This window comes from Equus asinus, chromosome 6 (genome assembly GCF_041296235.1).
Source record: "Equus asinus isolate D_3611 breed Donkey chromosome 6, EquAss-T2T_v2, whole genome shotgun sequence".
Lineage (NCBI taxonomy): Eukaryota > Metazoa > Chordata > Mammalia > Perissodactyla > Equidae > Equus > Equus asinus.
In genome coordinates, this window is record NC_091795.1 from 87,804,286 (window position 1) to 87,823,229 (window position 18,944).

Consider the following 18,944-nt stretch of genomic DNA (forward strand, 5'->3'; position numbering starts at 1 on the left):
TACAGGAGCCTTGAGATACTGTCACTACCCTACTCACGGATGAGGAAAATAACACTCAAGAGGCCAGATTCACAACAATGAGTATTTCAAGTCTGTGTTGAATGATTCACTGTGCTTCACATTGTTGACAATGTATTAGTCCTTCTAAGGGAACCAGCCACCCACATCACTGCCCAATGAGAGAGAGGGACTGAACTGCTGTGAGTAATACAGCAGACCTTTGCTCTACCGTCCAACCAAGATTGATTGAATCAAGGATGGGCACCTAACTCAAGGACAGAAATTCATCAACTACTTAGAAACCTGGGGCCTGAAGCAAAAAACAGAAGTGGGGTTTTTATCAAAAATTTACACAATGAAATTGTTGAAAAGTGCTTAGTTAGTGGTGGGGTCAGAAGCAGAAAGGATGCCAAGAGCCAAGTTAAGATGAAGACAAGCTATTTGCAAGGAGAAGTTATAAGGACACAAAAAATGCAAGTAGAGGACACTAGTCAATAGAATTAATGGGTTCACAGAGAGAAGCAGAAATGCCATTATAAAGAGAAAGCAGGTGGCCCCTGAGAGTTATAAGGAGGGTAACTGGCCCCTGAAGTTGCTATGATTTCCAATGACTGCTATTTTGGGATAATTCACTCTTATTTTTATAACTTGGGGTGTTTGAAGGAGATCACTATTCCTTGCAACTAAACAAGGTTGATTAGGACTCTGTACTATAAGATGGAACATTGGACACGGGAAAACCAAATCACAGTGACATTAATAAAGATTTTTTGCATTAATGGTGGCTGGAAGCTCCTCCCCCAATTACCTCTCACAAGGAATAGAATTGACAGCAGAGGCTGCCGTGAGCTAAGTATACAGGTGTGATGAGGGGAAGCAGCCAGGAAAGACAGCCATGTACATAACTTGTGAGTTGCAACAACCTTTCAAACACTGCATCCAGTGGTCCTATGTGATGAGAATTAATGTTCAAGAACAAGATTCTACCATATCTTTACCTGGGAAATGTACACCAGACTCTCTATAAAGCAGAAAATAAACATAAAAATGATTTAAGCAAACAAGCCTTGGAGGGTATCATCCCATCAGTAATTCAGAAACACCAAACATCCTAAATGTCCACAGAACCCCCAAATTCTGCTTTTCAATGGAGTTTTACTGAATGCACGTTAAGCTTGAAGCTGTGCCAAAAGAACAAACTGAGATCACTCAGAGGGTGACATTGTGGAAGGACAGAAGCAGACATTCCAAAGGGACTCCAATTCCCAAAGGCATCGATGCATTAGGTTATTAACCTCAGCTGAATCATTCATATGCCACAATCCCTATTCTAAGTTCTGTAAGGGGAAACCTTTCCGTTAAAACTCAATATGTCTTTTACTTTTTTCTCCTTTCCATTTACAGATACTCACCCCAGGGAAGAGTTAGTTGAAAATGTCCTTGCTCCCCAGGCATTTGCTAGGGAAAGAGGTGGGGGAGCATTCGACAGCTGAGTGTTCGGCTATAACTCAGAGACTGTCTGCGTGAAACGTGGATTGGTTACCTTGAGACTGGACCAGTCTCTAAACAGAATTTCACTACATTAAAAGAGCAATGCATTTGCCTGTGAAAGTCTAGACTAGAAAATGACTCTCTGTGGCCATGGCATCAAAAATACTAGAGAAAGAAAGGAATAAATGCTTTCTGATGGATTCAACACCTACATGGCAAATTTGCCAAAACCCTTTGTGTAACTTGATCAAGTTACAATAAAATCAGGAAAAGTAATGAAAGAGAAAGCATTCTTTTCCCATAGTTTTTCCTTTATTTTTCCATATATATTTTTTCAACAATATGTCTTTGCAGGTTCTGTTTTTATACCTCTCTTTTTTATGTACATTTCCTTTAAGTAGTTCTAAGTACTTAAATATGTAGATCCTAAAATAAAACAAGGTCCGCAAAATTGCATTGCCACATTCTCCACTAGAGTTGAGTTAAAGTTTAATTAAAGTGAATTACAAGCTTCCCGGTACTAGTTATGTTGCTTTTCATGGCAAAGCTCTTTTGGTACACACCTAAGTTTCAAATATACAGAGGTAAAAGCATTCAGTAACCTTAGATTCCAGGGAACATCTCATCAGGAAGAGATCCACACAGAATCATTTTGTCCACATGAGCAGGGGGGGTAAGATGGGGAAGTGGCAATTATCCTGCTTTAAGGGAAGTTTCATTCACTAGAAAACATTCTCCTCATCAAGGAATAATGGAGGAAGGCCCAAATATTTCAGTGATTCAACTTAGGAGGAGAAAACTCCCTTTGGGTGGAGAAAAACTAAGGGCTTTTAATCCCCAAATTTATTTAAAGCTGAGATAGCACCAGGGCTTAAAGTACACAGGAGTAGGGAAAATATGAGAACATCATTAGTGGAGATAATACTTTATGATTACCCTCATTTTATGCCTTTCTGACTTCTTCTATTCTATTAAGCTCTTTAAGAAGCATGACAATGAGGGGAGCAAACCCTCAATATCTAGTGGGGGCACACCCTCAATATCTAGTTAGCACACAAACAATTGCAGTAATGGTAATAATAATAACAGTAAGCTTATTGATTGAACTGACAGGCACTGAGCTAACTGTTCTACATTTCAACCTTATTCAAACCTCAGAAAAGTTCTACAAGATAAGAAAGATTACACCCCTTTTAAAGTTTTCAGTCTCATTCTGACTTTACATGAGTGTGAAGAGTATATGAAATTGCTCACATCATCCCTAATCTCAAAGAACATATAGTATAATAAGAAAAAGATGTATACATATAGGACAATTAAAAAGTACAATCAAGAATAAAATTCTGACACATAAGACTTAATTGGAGGACAAGAAATATGAAGATGCTATAGCTCTCCATTAATTCTTGAGTCTCCAAAACTCCAGCTCAGACTTCTTGGCAAGCGTGGGTCTGCACCCTGATCAGCAGCACCGACCAACTAACTTATCTTTTCCACATCTCATTAGAGGTAGTTAATGAATCGGAAGATGCCTCTTCAGCATCTTGTATCATTGCTTTCAGCAGCATACACTATCTGCATTTCATTATACATTTATCAGATGGTCGGTTTTGTTATATATTAACGTATTTGAAGACCTCAAATTCACCCTTTAAAAGTGATCATATTTTTCCTTGCCATGAGATAGATTAATCAAAAGAAGAATTGGTTTTACCTGATGCTCTGAACGTCTCTTATTTGGCTTTAATGTTACTTAATTGATGCTCAAACAAAAATACTTTACACATTTCATTTCAGAGACTTTCAAACATACACTCTTGGAATACTAAGAGAATTACAGATTTTCTAGCCCCCAATTTTTATTTTATACATTTGAAATTGATGACAGACTAATAAAGGTCTAGATCATGAACCTAGGTCTCTTAAATTACTGCTTTGTCCTCAATTCAATTCAATCAATATTTTCTCAGAATCTGTTATATGCTGGGCACTGTGCTAAGGGCTGATAATATAGTGGTAAACAAGACACAGTCTAGTGGGAAATAAAGACATTTTTGTTAGTGTTTGTATATCATTTATCTATACACATTATACATATTTAAGCTACTGTGTTGATAATAAGATGGCAATATAGTCGTAATAATAAGGTCTCTCATTTAATGCATGTCTCAGTGTGCCAGATTCTGTGACACTGAGTTTCTTATTTTGCTTAATTCTTGTAATAACCATGCAAAATATTTGTGACTGTCCCCATTTTATATGTGAAGAAGTCAGGACTTGGCTCAAGCAACCTGCTCATCATCAGACAGCTAATGGTTGGAAAGCATGCATATCTAATTCCAGAGTCTTAATGCTGTCCACTGCAGTATACTTCTGAGATCTCTTTCTTAATGCTATATTTCCAAACTTCTCATGGATATTGATAAATGAAAAAATATACACCAGATATACGGTCAAAATCAAAGACTTTCTTCAGCAAATTAAAAATTATAACAATAAATAAAGATTGCCTTTTGAGATGTTCTGATCACTTAGTCAATTTTTGAAAGTGTAAGTGATTTTAAAGTTGAGCTGGAGGAGTGAACATGAAGTGAATCTCATGTTTTGCTTAAAGCAAATACCATCATGCTATGCAAAGAACGAGGACTTTGAAGTCACACAAACTTGGTTTTAAATCTCAACTTTGTCTTTCTCTCATTGTATAGTCTAGGTGATGCTTCTCAAAATCTTGTACTGAACATTTCCTCATGTATAAAAATGTAGGTTATGCCTCTTATTCAAGAGGATTGTGGTGTGAATTGAATGAGATCAGGTATGTAACTAATGCAATGGCAGATGTAGTGGGTATTTAATAAATGCTCATTCCCTGAATGGGATCAATGCACAAAATAAGGGACTATTGAAGATACTTTGCACTGGAAGGAATGCTGTCAAAGGTGGTAGGAGAAATATCTTCTCAATAACAATCTTGTTCCCCAGAAGAACTATGGGCATAACAGGAACAAGGTGTGGTAGAGCTAAATTCCCTTTTGGATGAAACCATTTGCATCCTTCTAACTAGGAAAGGAAAGGCCTGTTCTCCCTTTTAAAAGTAGCAGAAGAGGAGATGGAGTAGTTTTAAACGTGACAGAGGATCTTTCCCAGCACCCTTGAAATTATCTGCCTATATGTCTCATCTCCACCTCATCCTCCAACATAAGGCTGGCCTGATACAGGTGTGGAAACAGCACAGGCTATATCCAGGCTAGTTGGGGGCTGGAAAGAAGCCACAGCAATATCCATGGTGCAGGATGTCTTTTTGCAGAGGATCTTCTCTCTTGGAAGCAAAGGTAAGTCCACATTAGTAGAACAGAGGGTAGTTATCTCACTCACTGCTCATAGGCAAATCAGCATCCTCTGCTTCCAGAATCCCAGCATATCTGTGCTTCAAACACTTAGGCGGCTACAGAGCTGTTCTTTTACAAGATGGGCATTTACACTTAAAAACAAGGAAAGGAGATATATGAAGGATAAATTGAGATTCCCCTGGGTGTTCACACAGCATCTCCTTACTTCAGGGTTTTCATTCTCATGGAAAATTGGCAACATTTTTAAGAGTGACCATTTACCAAGGACGTTTTATGAGTCAGACGTGTATTATTCCTGATGCGTACATCAATCTGCAGAATAGACATTATTTTAGATGAGAAAATTGAATCTCAAAGAAGATAAATAAACTGCTCGAGTGACAAAACTAATAAATGAGAGAGCTGAATTTGGTACTCAAGTCTATATGAAGCCTATGCCTAGTCAACCTAGATTCCTCATCAGGCTAGAAGCGAAGATACTTGATAGATTCCACCTCCAGAGCCCAATACACTTGAAGTGAATTCTTGCAGATTAATTTCATCACCTGTGAGAACAGTGAATGCCAGACAATGGAGATGAGTTCAGCAGAAGCAAGAAGCTGAACCATGAGTCCCACTCATATTACTGAATGCTAAATATCAAGGCATTTTTGAATCACTATCTATTCCAGTAATAACAGAGATCCTCACAGGTATATTAAAACAGAATTCACAGACACCTCTGATGGAATACAAAAGTAAAACTAGAGGTTAGAAGATGCATTTTCCAGGTTAAAAAATGCATTTGTTTTGAAACACCCTGTTAATAAAAATGTCCATTGTCGCAAGAGTCCCTCCGTAGTCATACCCAATATGACTGAAAGAAGTTTGGAGACAAAAGGCAACATCTTTAAATATTTAAAGATTAAAATGAAAATTAAAAATAGATTTCCTTTCAATGAAAGGTTTTAAATTGAGCCCGTAAACTATGTTTGATTTTTAAAGCTAGCAGGAATTCATGTTAAGTATTAAAGATGTTTAACGTGAAAATGTGTATTCAATAAAAAATAAATGATTCATTTTTATATGTGGTTTCCAATTTATTTTGTTGGACCCAACCTCCCATTGGAAATGCAGGAAAACATCCTTAAGTTTGCAAGATCAATGAGTAATAGTAAGTTCTATCAATTTTAGAAGAGAAAGGAACCTGTTTCAATATACTATTTGTCTGGCACAATAAGTTTTAAGAACTAGCCAATACCTAATTCCTAGCAGTTATGCTGAATTTGGTTCCAAGTCAGATGTCATAAGTATTGCAGAAGAAGATGGATGAGATGCTCTGTTTCCTTCAGGAGCCTGTGCTTTAGGGGACTAGAGAGGACACAAGTTGAGACCTGAGCCCTGTGCTATAATAAGCATGACTTAGGAGCCAAGAGAAGGGCTGTCCTATGAACTTATGCCAATATGGCAATATAAATACCACCAAGGAAAATTATCTAAAAAATACATACATGAAGATACCTGGTCCAGGAGTTGTAGAGTGGTGATTTGGAATTCGCACTTTTTATTGAAGGTCCTGAGGTGGTTTGGAAGCAGCAAAGTGTAGGATTCACTGCTCTCCCTCTTCTTTGGTAGATAGTCATCCCTCTTCTGTAAACAGTTCTATCAATGGAGAGTTCACTGCCTTCCAAGGTAGTTTTGTTGGACTGCTCTGAATACATCAAGGAGTGTGAAATAAGAAGGATGAATATCGCATGATTCCACTTATATGAGGTATCTATAAGGGCAAACTCATAGAAGTAGAGAAGACAATAGTGGCTGCCAGGGCTGGGAGGCAGAGGAAACGGGGAGTTGTTGTTCACTAGGTATAAAGTTCCAGTTATGCGAGATGAATAAGTTCTAGAGATCTGCTGTACAACATAGCTCCTATAGTTACAACATTAGGGTATTATGCACTTCAGAATTTAAGAGGATAGATCTCATGTTAAATATCCTTACCACAAAAACAAAAACAAAGAGACACAAGGGAACTTTGGGAGGTGTTGTATATGTCTATTACTTTGATCTTGGTGATGATATCACAGGTGTTTGCATATGTTTGAACTCACCGAAGTGTACCTGTTTAATAGGTGTAGTTCCTTGTATATCAATTATACCTCAATAAAGCTTTTTATAAAAAAGTGTCTCCATATACAGGACCAAATTTTGCAACTTTTCCCAAGAAGCCTAATTTTAGGTCCATGAAGAAAACTTTCACTTATTCTGTGAAAGCATTCAGATATTTTTTTTTATTTTGCTGAGAAAGATTTGCCCTGAGCTAACCTCTGTGCCCATTCTCCTTTATTTTTTCGTATGTGGGTCACTGGCACAGCTTGGTTGGTGAGTGGAGTAGGTCTGCACCCAGAATCTGAACCCATAAACCCAGGCCACTGAAGCATAGAGCACAGAACTTTAACCACTCGGCTACAGGGCTGGGCCCTATTCAGAAATTTTTATACTCATCCAGATTCTTCTCTTCTTAAATGAAACAGCCCCTGTCGGTGTCACAATCCAATGTACACATCAGGATAGATGAGGAGAGGGCTGATGGCCACTCTGAGTTTATTATAACCAACATTTCAATATATACATAGCTTACAGCTGTTAAACATACACAGGTGTTCTGGATGAAGTAATTAGCAAATGCCAAGAATTCTTAGTGATTTCTCAAGGAGCCCTCCCTTGGCCTCTGTTTTGATATTATCATGTTATTGTTGTGCTCGTATACTTTCCCTCAGAGCATGCAAGCCCTCCTAGGCAATGGCCCCTCCTGCTCCCAATATCGCGTCTCCATCTGTGCCCCCAGGTGACCGATGCCTGTCTTAGGTTGCCTCCCCCTGGAGGTCTTACCCATCATTGGCTAACCAGCCTTCTCACCTCTGGGTCACAGTTTGTTGGCAAGCTTTTTCCAGTGATTATTAACCCTTCCTGCGTCAGGGGCGGCTACAGCCCCAGTTATTTCAAAGTTTCCTTGTCTTGATTTCTTTCATCAACATTAAGGGGCTTCATCATCCTAGACACCCTACTGTAGATAGCAGAGGCTTATCAGTCTCTTTCTTCCCATTCCCTCTACATGATCCCTCAGAGTGACTTCATGCTTACTCATCACTTCTATGTCAATGATTCTCAAATAGTTATCTCCAGCCTGGGTCTCTCATATCCCAAATGCCTACTAGATATCATCTCGGACACATCAAATTCATATCTAAAACTGAACTCACTGTTTTTCCCAAAACTCACTCTGCCTCCTCCTTCTCTACCTCCACTTCCTCCTCCTTTATGACCTACCCCTTTTCCTCCTCCATCTCATCCTCATCCTCCTCATCCTCCTTCTGCTCCCTTTTGTCAGTGTCACAATCCAATGTACACATCAGGATAGATGTGGAGAGGGCTGATGGCCACTCTGAGCTTATTATAACCATCATTTCAATATATACATAGCTTACATCTGTTAAACATACACAGGTGTTCTGGATGAAGTAATTAGCAAATGCCAAGAATTCTTAGTGATTTCTCAAGGAGCCCTCCCTTGGCCTCTGTTTTGATATTATCATGTTTTTGCTATGTTCGTATATTTTTATCTCGGAGCAGGCAAGGCCTCCTAGGCAAAGGCCCCTCCTGCTCCCGATATCGATATTGTGTCTCCATCTGTGCCCCCAGGTGACAGCACCTGGCTTAGGTTGCCTCCCCGTGGAGGTCTTACCCGTCATTGGCTGACAGGCCTTCTCACCTCTGGGTCACAGTTTCTTGGCAAGCCTTTTCCAGTGATTATTAACCCTTCCTGAGTCAGGGGCGGCTACACATTTTAACGTTTACCATTCAGAAACTAGAATCACCATCTGCCTTGTTGCTTATCTAGAAGCCTCAATGTCTTTCCCAGCCTCCCTCTCTCTATGCAACAGGTAAACAAATTCCAATGATTCTATCAAGTAATATCTCTGAATCATTATACTCACCATTGGGATGTTAATGTTAATGTTCCACTTAAGTTCAGGCCCCAAAGACAAGGATATCCTAAATATTCTTCCTACAACCACACTGGTCACTCTGTAATCAATTCCCCACACTAATACAGGGATCTTTCTAAAATGCAAATATGGTCATGACACTCCTCTGCCCACAGTTGATTGAAGGATCTCAATCACCTTCTAGATAAAGCCCAAGCTCCCTAATGTGGCAAACAAGCTCCTCAGGCTCTAGGCTCATCTTTCCCCCCACTGCATATACTCTGGGCTTCAGAAATACTGAGATGCTTTCCCAATTTTCCTGTTTTCTTTCTAGGCTTTCTCTCTCTTTTATCACACTGTTTCCTCCGCCTCCTCATCTTTGGTTTGCCAATGAAACTTCTACTCACACTTCAGAACCCACCTCAGGCACCGACTCCCCTAGGAATCTTCTCCTTTGCTTCCCATCCACTCTGAGTTAGATATTCTGCCTCAGGCTCCCACACGACCATGGACTCCATCGCTGCTTTTGTCTTTACCATTGTTTATGTGCTTGTTGCTCTCACTCAGTGGTGAACTTCCTGAGGTCAAGGACTGTTTTACATTCATTTCTGTATCTCCATTTACAGAGATGAACAAGTTGCCTGGTACCTAGCAGGTGTTCAATAAATGTTTATTGAATTGTTTCATTGATCAAAGATGGAAATTAAGGCTCATATCTTGAATTCCAGTGCTTTTTTCTCTACTGTGTGATATGCCTAGTTCTTCCACCTCCACTGGGTTGGGAAGATTTCTAAGATAAATATCTATGTCCACTTGAAAGGTTAACAGCTTGACAGTTACAAGACAGAAACTACAGAAGTTTCCAAAAGCTTAAACAATGTAAACGCCAGGAAGTTTTTATGTAGAGAGGAATATAAAATAGAAATAGAAATTTTCAAAAGCCAAAATTTGCTTACTCCAAGCCAGAGCTGCCACATGCTGATGTCTGCTCTGCAAGAAGGCCAGTCCTCAGCACAGATGCTATTCAGACCCAAAAGTGTGTGCAAGCTATTGGTACTGACAGATTGTTCACAAAGGAATCGTTAGCTGGAGTCAATCACCAGGCACCACTGTTGCCCATAGCCCACGTACAGCACAGGTTATATTTCACCCCACAAGGGGGTCTCCTCCTGCAGGAACGCAGGTCCATGTGCAGAACGGGATCATTTTTCGAGTTGGCAGATGGTTCAACAGAAGCAGCACAAAAAGCTGGCTCCAGGGCCTCAAATATAACAAAATTAATCAAAATACACTTTTAATGACTTCCAAAACAATAAGTTTAAGACAATTCATTTCATTTTTTTAACTCACTTATATGGAATAACAGACGATAATTTAAAAAGTCAATTAAATTCATTTTTTAAAAACTTTCACAAAATCTAAAGATCAAAGACACTTGTATTAACTTTCAGCTTTACTATGTTCCTTTTCTGAATAAGTGGAAGGAAAATCTCGCAAAGTAAAAATAGTTCTATAATGAGAATCAGCCAGCAGGCTTCCCACTGACCATCCATTTATTATGTTACATTAAACTAGTTGCTTCCTCCTTTCTATGCCTCGATTTCCTCATCTATGAAATGGGAGACCTCAGCTACAGTAACTCTCACACCCACGCAATTTAAGATTGTGTTTATATACTTAAATTGAACTTTATGGTAATAGCTAACATTTATTGAGTGTGGACTATGTTCCAGAAACTATTCAAAGTGTTTAAATGTATTATCTCAATCCATATAACAGTCATTATCATCATCATTTCACAAATGAGTAAATCAAGGCAGAGAGAAAACACTTTACTTATCTATGTTTTCCCAGCTAGTAAGTGGCTGGGCTGGGCTTTGATCTCAGGCTGTTTAACTGGAGAACCTGTACTCTTAGCCAACACCCTGTCCAAACTCTCCACTTCTTTCTGATAACTCTAAAAACCAAAGTAAGCTGGGCAGGTGGGCAGCTATTATTGGCCACTTTACTAACAGACCTGTCCATTGGCAAGTTGGCTGGTAGGAGAGCCAAGATGTGCCAACCACAACAGTTTGAGCTGCATTGGGATGAGTTTATTCATATTCTTCCACAACTTATATTCACACTGTGCAACTGACAGGGCAAGTAGCTCACCTACTTCACTGGGCTGTAGCCCAGATGTCAGTAGGAAAATAATTTTTTAATGTAACATTTTAAATCTAGTTTCTATTTCCTTTGGGAGGTTATTGGTTTCTTAGGTGCATTACTAATTTATAAATTCTGACCAAACTAGCCAGAATTGAGAAAAAATTAAATTATTTGAATGTTTCTGGGATATTTTTATGAAATAGTTCAAGATATTGGAAAGCAAATTCAAATTTAATCACTTTAGTCCTGAGTAGCTCATACCTTTAAGAGAAACATTATGAATGTGAGAAAATTAACGTTTTCTGATGAATCAAAACAAATATGTTTCCTTCATCTTTGTTGTCAAAAGGCAGTTTCCGTGTTTTAAACAAATCAACAAAGGAAGTTCTGAATATCAACTGTGATTGACAACAAGAGAGACATAAATGTCTACCCTCCATTGGAATGACAGTTCAGATGGCCTCCTGTGATAGTTTGTAGATTAAAGCAGAAGCATATTATGGTGAAAAGGATACCAGATTAGGAGTCCTAAAACTGGAGGTCTAGACTGTTTTTCTGTAGAGACCTAAACAGCAGACATTGTGGATGTGATTGACATTAACTTCTTATCTCTTGGGGTATGTTTCCAACGTAGCTCACTGACCTTCTTGGGTTTTATTAAACACTTATGTCATGTCAGCCTCAGCCCTCATCCAACTATCAAAGCCATTATGCCAAAAATGGCTTTATGGAAGGCCAAGCAGAAAACTTCTTGGCTAGTGAGAAGAGAAACATTTAAAGACATCCTTAAGGACAATAGCATGTCTCCCTTTCTAAGACGCTATCATCATTTGACCACCAAAGAGTTTTATTCTGCTACTTTGGGCTGTGAGATTTTGGAACTTGTACACACACATAATATATGTTCGTTTGAGATGTTCTGTGAAACAGTAAAACATGATCACATGCATATAGCATGTTAAGGAGAATTATTCAAGAATCAGGGTCTTCCTGTCTGTATTTATCAATGCCCACACAATTGTGTAAACCCGTGTGATTCCACAACAGTCATGTGTCACTTAGCAATGGGAATATGTTCTGACAAATGTCATTGGGCTATTTTGTCATTGTGTGAACATCATAGAGCATACTTATGCAAACCTAGGTGGTATAGCATCTTACACACCTGGGCTATATGGTACTTATCTTATGGGTCCACCATCATATATGCAGTCCATCATTGACCAAAGTGCTGGTATGCGGTGCATGTGCATGACTGTATATGTGGGTATAAAATCTCTTTGGGGGATTTGCGAACTAGTGGAATAGTAATAAGGAGAAAGAGACTAACCCTGGCTCAGTCCCTGATAGGGCGCCATGAGAACATGAGCAGTCACTTAAGTTTCTCTTTCTCATTTGTGAAAGGGAGATAGACTCTGGTCTGACTATTCCATGAGCTGCAGGCAACTCCCTTGGAGAGCCTCTGCATGGTCTCTCTTTCTGTGAACTCCTCTCCTTCTGGCCAGGTCACACCTGCTGCCAGAGAGGGCATTCCTAAAAGCATGTTTGAGCATGCCTTGCCCTGGGACTTTTTGGTGCTCCTTTTGTCTAGTTAATTTCTACTCAAATGTTGGGTCTAACTGAAATATTACTCCTTTCCAAAAGCTTCCTCTGGTCCTCCAAGTCTAAGCTAGAAGCCTCTTCTGTGTGCTTCCATAACATGGCACTCTCATCATGGCACACATCCTACGGATTGGCGATGTTTGTTCTCACAGCATCGTTTCCCTTTCCCACAGATTCGAGGCTCATGGAGAGCAAGGATGATGCCTTTCTCTGTGCTTTCTCCAGACCCTGTCAGACACATGATTATAGCTAACAATGAATGCTTACCATGAGTCTGGAACTGCTCTAAATGTTTTACCTGTCATTTTAAATTAATCTTTATAAAAATCCTGTCAAATGAGTGCTATTATTACCACCAGTTTATAAATGAGGAAACTAGGGCAACGAGACATTAGAAAACTAGTCCATGGCCAGAGAACATGCGAGTAGCTGAAACGGCATTTGAACCCAAGTAATTTGAATCCAGAGTCCTTGATATTAACTTCCACTCTATGTCTAATCTACATGGTAGATGCTCAACAAACATTGCTAAATGATGGAATGAAGGAACGAATAAATAAATGAACTAAAATTCTTCAATAGCATCCTATCATATTCAGAATAAAATCCAAACTCCTCATCATGGCATACAAGATTCTGTGAAATCTAGCTCTGCTTGCCTCCAGCATCAGTGATTGTCACTCATCAACATGGACCTTGAGCCCTAGACAGCTCCATACATCTTGCCTACATGAGTTTTTCAGTGTTATTCTTCTTCCAATGCCTTTGTGACAGCCTGGCCAATTCCCACTTAACTTGGCATAGATTTCTCCTTTTTGAGGGAAGACTGCATTAGAATGCCATATTCTGCAGATTCATTGACATACTATGCATAACTCTATCCTAACACTTACTACAGCATATTGTAAATGTCCTTTTACTTATCTACCTCCTGCAAAAGACTATGAGCTTCTCAGGGGCAGGACTGCAGCCGACTTATTGCTCTATCCTAGTTCTTAGCTTAGTACCTGGCACTGAAAGGCTCTCAAGAAATGTTTATTGTATGAATGAGGTGAGTGTTTTTTGGTATAATTGTCTTCAACTCATTCAATACTCCAGAAGTCATACCATCTTTAATTATCAAGTGGTTGTGATGAAGTCCTTAAAAGGGCCTTCTCTAGGCCTCCTCACCATCTGTCCTATGCCCACTAGAGGCGGCCCATCAGAAGCTAACCAGGCAGAAAACAATGCTCTTGCTACCAACGGGTGGTAGAGGCAGAGTGGAAGAAACAGCTTAGAGGCCAGCCCTCTTTTTAGGTTTCTAAGGAGACGAGTTCTAAGTACTGCACTAGAGGAGTTCTTGGTATGGGAATAACCAAGCACTTCCTTGACTATCTGTGTATTTCAGGAGCAAAAGGAAGGGACAGCTGGCCCAAAACAATTATTCCTGACCTTTCCATGATGATGAAAATAGCCCTAACTGAGAACAAAACATTCCTTACAAAGATAAAAAGTAAAGCTGAATATATAACATGAGATGCAATTCAATTGCTTACTAATCTATAGTAAATAGCAATGCTTGCTGCGAGAATTGCCATCTATATACCAAACTATAATTTCACAGGACTACGCCAGGTGATTTAGGAACCTAATCTTATTAAATCACACCATATTCCTCAAGTTGGTTGTGAGGAAATGAAGCTCAGGGAGATTCGGCTCCCTACCTAAGCCACACTGCAAGTCCAGGCCTGCCCACCTCCAAAACCTAAGCTCTTTCCACTGAACTGTGCTGCAGGGTGCTCTGCAGAGGCTTCTATGAGGAGTGCTGAGATGGGGAGGGAAAAAAGAACACAAAGCCACCTACCCATGGGAAGCAGTGGAAAGAGAAGACTCAGACACAGGAATTGGGATTTTGAATCAAAATTATACTGAGTTCACAGTTTAGCTACAGAAATCCTCTGCATTCAGGCTCTCCCTGTTCCTAGAAATTGCTTTATGAGCCTGTGCCATCTCAGGCCAAGGCACAGAGAATGATGTCCTCCTCAATCACAAGGTGCTGAGACGGATAAGAATGGTCAGCAAATCTGGGAAACTGCTCCTGATTGTCTTCTTTGGCCTGGTGACCCCTCCAGGTGGAATTTTCTTGGATTCCAGTCTTTAAGGAGTCCAGGTCACCCAGTGAAACCGTCTTGACAAACACACACTGCCCAGTTAGGACCCATTGCGTGGAGTGGCATTTCTGTGACAATGGCAGACTGGTCTACCAGTGTGAACATGAAAGGGTTCAGGAGTAACCAAGGGATAAACAGATGTCTGAGCAGCTCCTCAGCCATATTGGGACCCTGAACCCACACCTGCTACATGAGCCAGGTATAGCAGGCTTCTCAGACCACATCTCCAAGCCATGCAGTAAAGAAGGAAAATACTTGGGCTTTGGAGTAAGACATATGAGTCATATCAATGCTTTTCTACTTACCATTATGGTATGAGCAAAGGCACCTAACCTCTCTCTGTCTTAGCCACTCAATTATAAAAGGATTATTTGCAGAATTGTTTCAAAGAAAACACATTGTAGGTGCAAAAAATGTTATTGATGCTTTATATTATTCCCCAGCCCAAGAAAATCCCCACAGAATACAAGTGCTCAGTCATTCTTGTGTGATAATGGCTATAAGATGAGAGCTGAAGAAATGAAGCGCACCACTGTGTCTCCAATATCAGACCTACCAAATGACATTGTAATTAGTTACATATAAGTATATCTCACTCACTAAATTGGGAATTCTTTAAAGTTATAAGCTCTGCGTATCTCTGCCCTAGGACCTAGCAGTGAGTCTGGCACAATACAGATGTTCAATAAATGTTTGATATGTGAATGTACAAATGAATGAAAGTTCCAGTGATATAATCTGGACCACAGTATGTCTATGTCAGACTTGAGTTCAGAAGTGAGGACGCCCATCTTTACCCCTCTGAAGGATAAATTGGGCTAGTACCGATTGGCTCACTAAACAAATATTTCTCCAGTGAAGCACATGCTTGTTCTCTCCTATTTCACTCTGTGTTTACTTATTCATAGCTCATAAACAGCTGTTAGCTGGAAATGTTCAAGTTTTCTCATTACATTCCCCAAAGTGGGAGGTTGTTTTCCCTTCGTGTAGCATTTTTTTTTCAGTGCATGAACATCTTTGGTCTCAGAAAACACTTGTGGGAGCTTATAACTTAGTTTGAAATCATCCAACAGCAGCAGAAAGTTCTTGTACCTCTTGAGTGCCTCAGAGAATAATGAGAGCTCACAGAACCTTTCTGGAAAACATAGAATCTGAATGCTAAAGCCAGAAATGTCATGAGAGATGATCTGGACCAGCATCTTCCTCCCAAAGATGGAGAGTGAGGAAAGAACAACACCCTTCCCAACCCTCTGATAAGTGGCAAAAATTCAAACACTTGGCTTGCAACTGATTTTTGTTTTTTCATCTTCTCCAAACCTGAAATGTTTCCTTTCTTCCACTCACACTTTCCACCCAAACTCACACTCCGATTGCACCAGTCAGAGAGTAGGAAGTCTTAGAATCTCTCTTCCCCTCCCTCACATCCACTTCATCATCAGCCCTGACCATCTTTCCCCTTCATTGTCTCTCGCATCTCTCGTAACTCCACTGTCACTCTACTGCATCCAGGAAGTAATGGGAACGTCAGTTGACTTCACTTCACGAATGTGTCATTCGTTTTACCTTTTCTTCCTTATCTTCGGCCTTGCCTCCTCTAACCTAGCCTCATATTTCTCCAGGATCATCTTCCTAAAACATAAATGTGATCAGGCCTTGCCCTACTCAGAAACGTCTGATGAGCTCCCATGCCCTATAGTTAAAACTCAAACTTCTTAACATGGAATCTAGCATTCTTTTAAACCTGGAGATAACCTAATTTTTGATTTACATCCTACCACTTCTATCTACAGGTATTTACTGGCATTTTCATGCTTCACACCTTTGCACATTCTTATTCTTCTCCAGCTGACTCCCCAACTTATGCTGCCGGGTCAGGATAGACAGTATCTTATATTTTGTTTCATTTTTAATCTTCATGCAGTTTTCAAGTTGAGAACCCACTACTCAAACCAGGTTATTTAATTTCAAATTTCGTATTCTTTGTACTATTCTACAATGATCTCTGAGCAGTGACTTTGACAGTAAAAAGTAGATCTCAGTAAAGAAATTCAGGAGACGGTGTCAAAATGGCAGTGTAGGCAGACTCTGAACTCACCTCCTCCCACGGATGCAAAAATTTACAACTACTCTTAGAACAATTACCCTTGAGAGAGAACTGAAAACTGGATAAAAAGAACCCTCACAAAAAGGGACAGTGTTGGCGGAGGTAAAAGAGGCAGAAATTCCTTTCTGGAGAGAAAAAAGCCACCTTGAGCCATGGTGCCTCACAGCTGGCTGGGAGCAATATTAACATACGAAGCCTTCCCTGGAGGAGTAGGGAATCTGAGCAGGGGAGCATTACCACAACAAGCAGCTTTTGGACTCAGCACAACTTAGACAAGCGTCATATCTGGCTTTACTGGCTATTAACTACAATGGAGAATACCCCCAGAAAAACTATCAGACATACGGAAAAAAAAGTGCCTGCTCTTAAAGGGCCCATGCACAAATTCACCCCTTTTGGAAAGCAACCTTAAATCACCAGAGAGAAAAGTGCACCGTCCTTTGGTGAAAAGAGATTCACTTGATAGGCTCTGGGTGTATCTTGGTGAGAGGTGAGACCACCCCAGAGACTGAGACATTGGTGTCAACCATTATTGTGACCTAGTACAGGTATGCTGACACAGATGCTGTCAGATGACATTGGAGTTCTTCCCTTGGCATGTTAGCCCAGGGTCAACTCTGCTCACTACAGCATGCATTTAATCCAGCTCAGCCACAGCAGGCAGCTGCCCTAGGGACTGGCCCTACCCAACAGCAAGCCCTTGGACAAGTTGTAGGTCCACATAGGCCAGGTGCATGGAACCTTTGCAGCCAGGCATGTGTGTCAACTCTGTGGGGCAGGGTGTGTGAAAGGGGTAGGCCTGTATTCATGGAGTGTGTGAGGCCTCTGCCGTGGGGTGACTGGGTCTACTTTAGTGGGTCAGGGTGCACGCATGAGGCAGGAAGGTGTTGACAGGGTGTGTGGCCCTGTGGGCAGTGGGGCTTGTTAGCTGCAGCAGTCTTGTGCTTCTCAAACAGTCATGAATGGGATTAATTACACCTTCCAAAGCCTAAAACAATTGGGTGCTCCTATGGCTGGGGCTGGACCCACTCAGCTGTAATTCTGAGAGAGATGACAACAGCCATGCAGGCTGGAGGCCTTAAGCTATTATAAGCCCCCGAGCCTAGCAACCAGCCATGCTGTGGGCCTACTCACTCAAACAGAAAAACTGCAACAGGAATCTGCTATTAGACCTTAAACCTTGCAGCCAACGTGCTGGGGCTCCCCACACCTGATAAAGTGACTGAAGAGTCCATAGCAGCCACACACAGCTAAGCATTACAACCAGATGGCCGGGGGACAGCCTAGCTTTCCTGGACATTCTGCAGCAAGAGCAACCCTGCCACAACAGAAGGATACACATAGCCCACACAAGGGACCTCCTGGCATATATGGGACTGGTGACGAGAGGGAAGCACACCACTGGGCTTCATAAGGCATCTCTTTCATAAGGCCACCTCTCCAAGATCAGGAGACATAGCTGACCTACCTAATATGTAGATATAAGCAGAGAGAAAGAGGAAAAATGAGGAGACAAAGGAATATCTTCCAAGTAAGGGAACAGGACAAAACCTCAGAAAAGGAATTAAATGAAACAGAGATAAACAATCTACCTGACAAAGAGTACAAACTAAAAGTCATAAAGATGCTCACTGATCTTGGGAGAAGAATGAATGAACTCAGTGATAAAATCAACAAATAGCTGGAAAAACATAACAAAGAACCAATCAGAAATAAAGAATACAATACTGGAAATGAAAAATTCACTAGAGAAACTCAATGGCAGAGTAGATGATACAGAAGAATGGATCAGTGAGCTGGACAAAAGACTGGAGGAAATTACCCAAGCTGAACAGATAAAAAAGAATTAAAAAGAACAAGGACAGTCTAAGGGACCTCTGGGAAAACAAGAAGCACACTAAAATCCATATTATGGATGTCCCAGGAGGAGAAGAAAGTGACAAAGGGGCAGGGAATCTATTTGAAGAAATAATAGCCGATAACTTTCCTAACCTAAGGAAGGAAACAAACATCCACGTACAGGGAGCACAGAGAACACCAAACAAGATGAACCCAAAGAGGCCCATACCAAGACACATTATAATTAAAATGTCAAAAATTAAAGATAAAGAGAGAATCCTAAAAGGTGCAGGAGAAT

The 18,944-nt window shown here is 40.4% G+C and overlaps 1 long non-coding RNA gene across 6 annotated transcripts in view; it reads left to right on the plus strand.

The window, feature by feature from the left end:
- The window catches only part of LOC139045560 (uncharacterized), a 72,974-nt gene that overhangs the window by 31,725 nt on the left and 22,305 nt on the right, over positions 1-18,944 (plus strand). For 4 of the 6 annotated variants that reach the window (XR_011504177.1, XR_011504180.1, XR_011504185.1 and 1 more), the window contains one exon: positions 6-1,397. The exons of 1 other annotated variant lie outside the window; for it this stretch is intronic. This is a non-coding gene — a long non-coding RNA (uncharacterized lncRNA). One more of the 6 variants, XR_011504187.1, reaches the window with a different exon arrangement.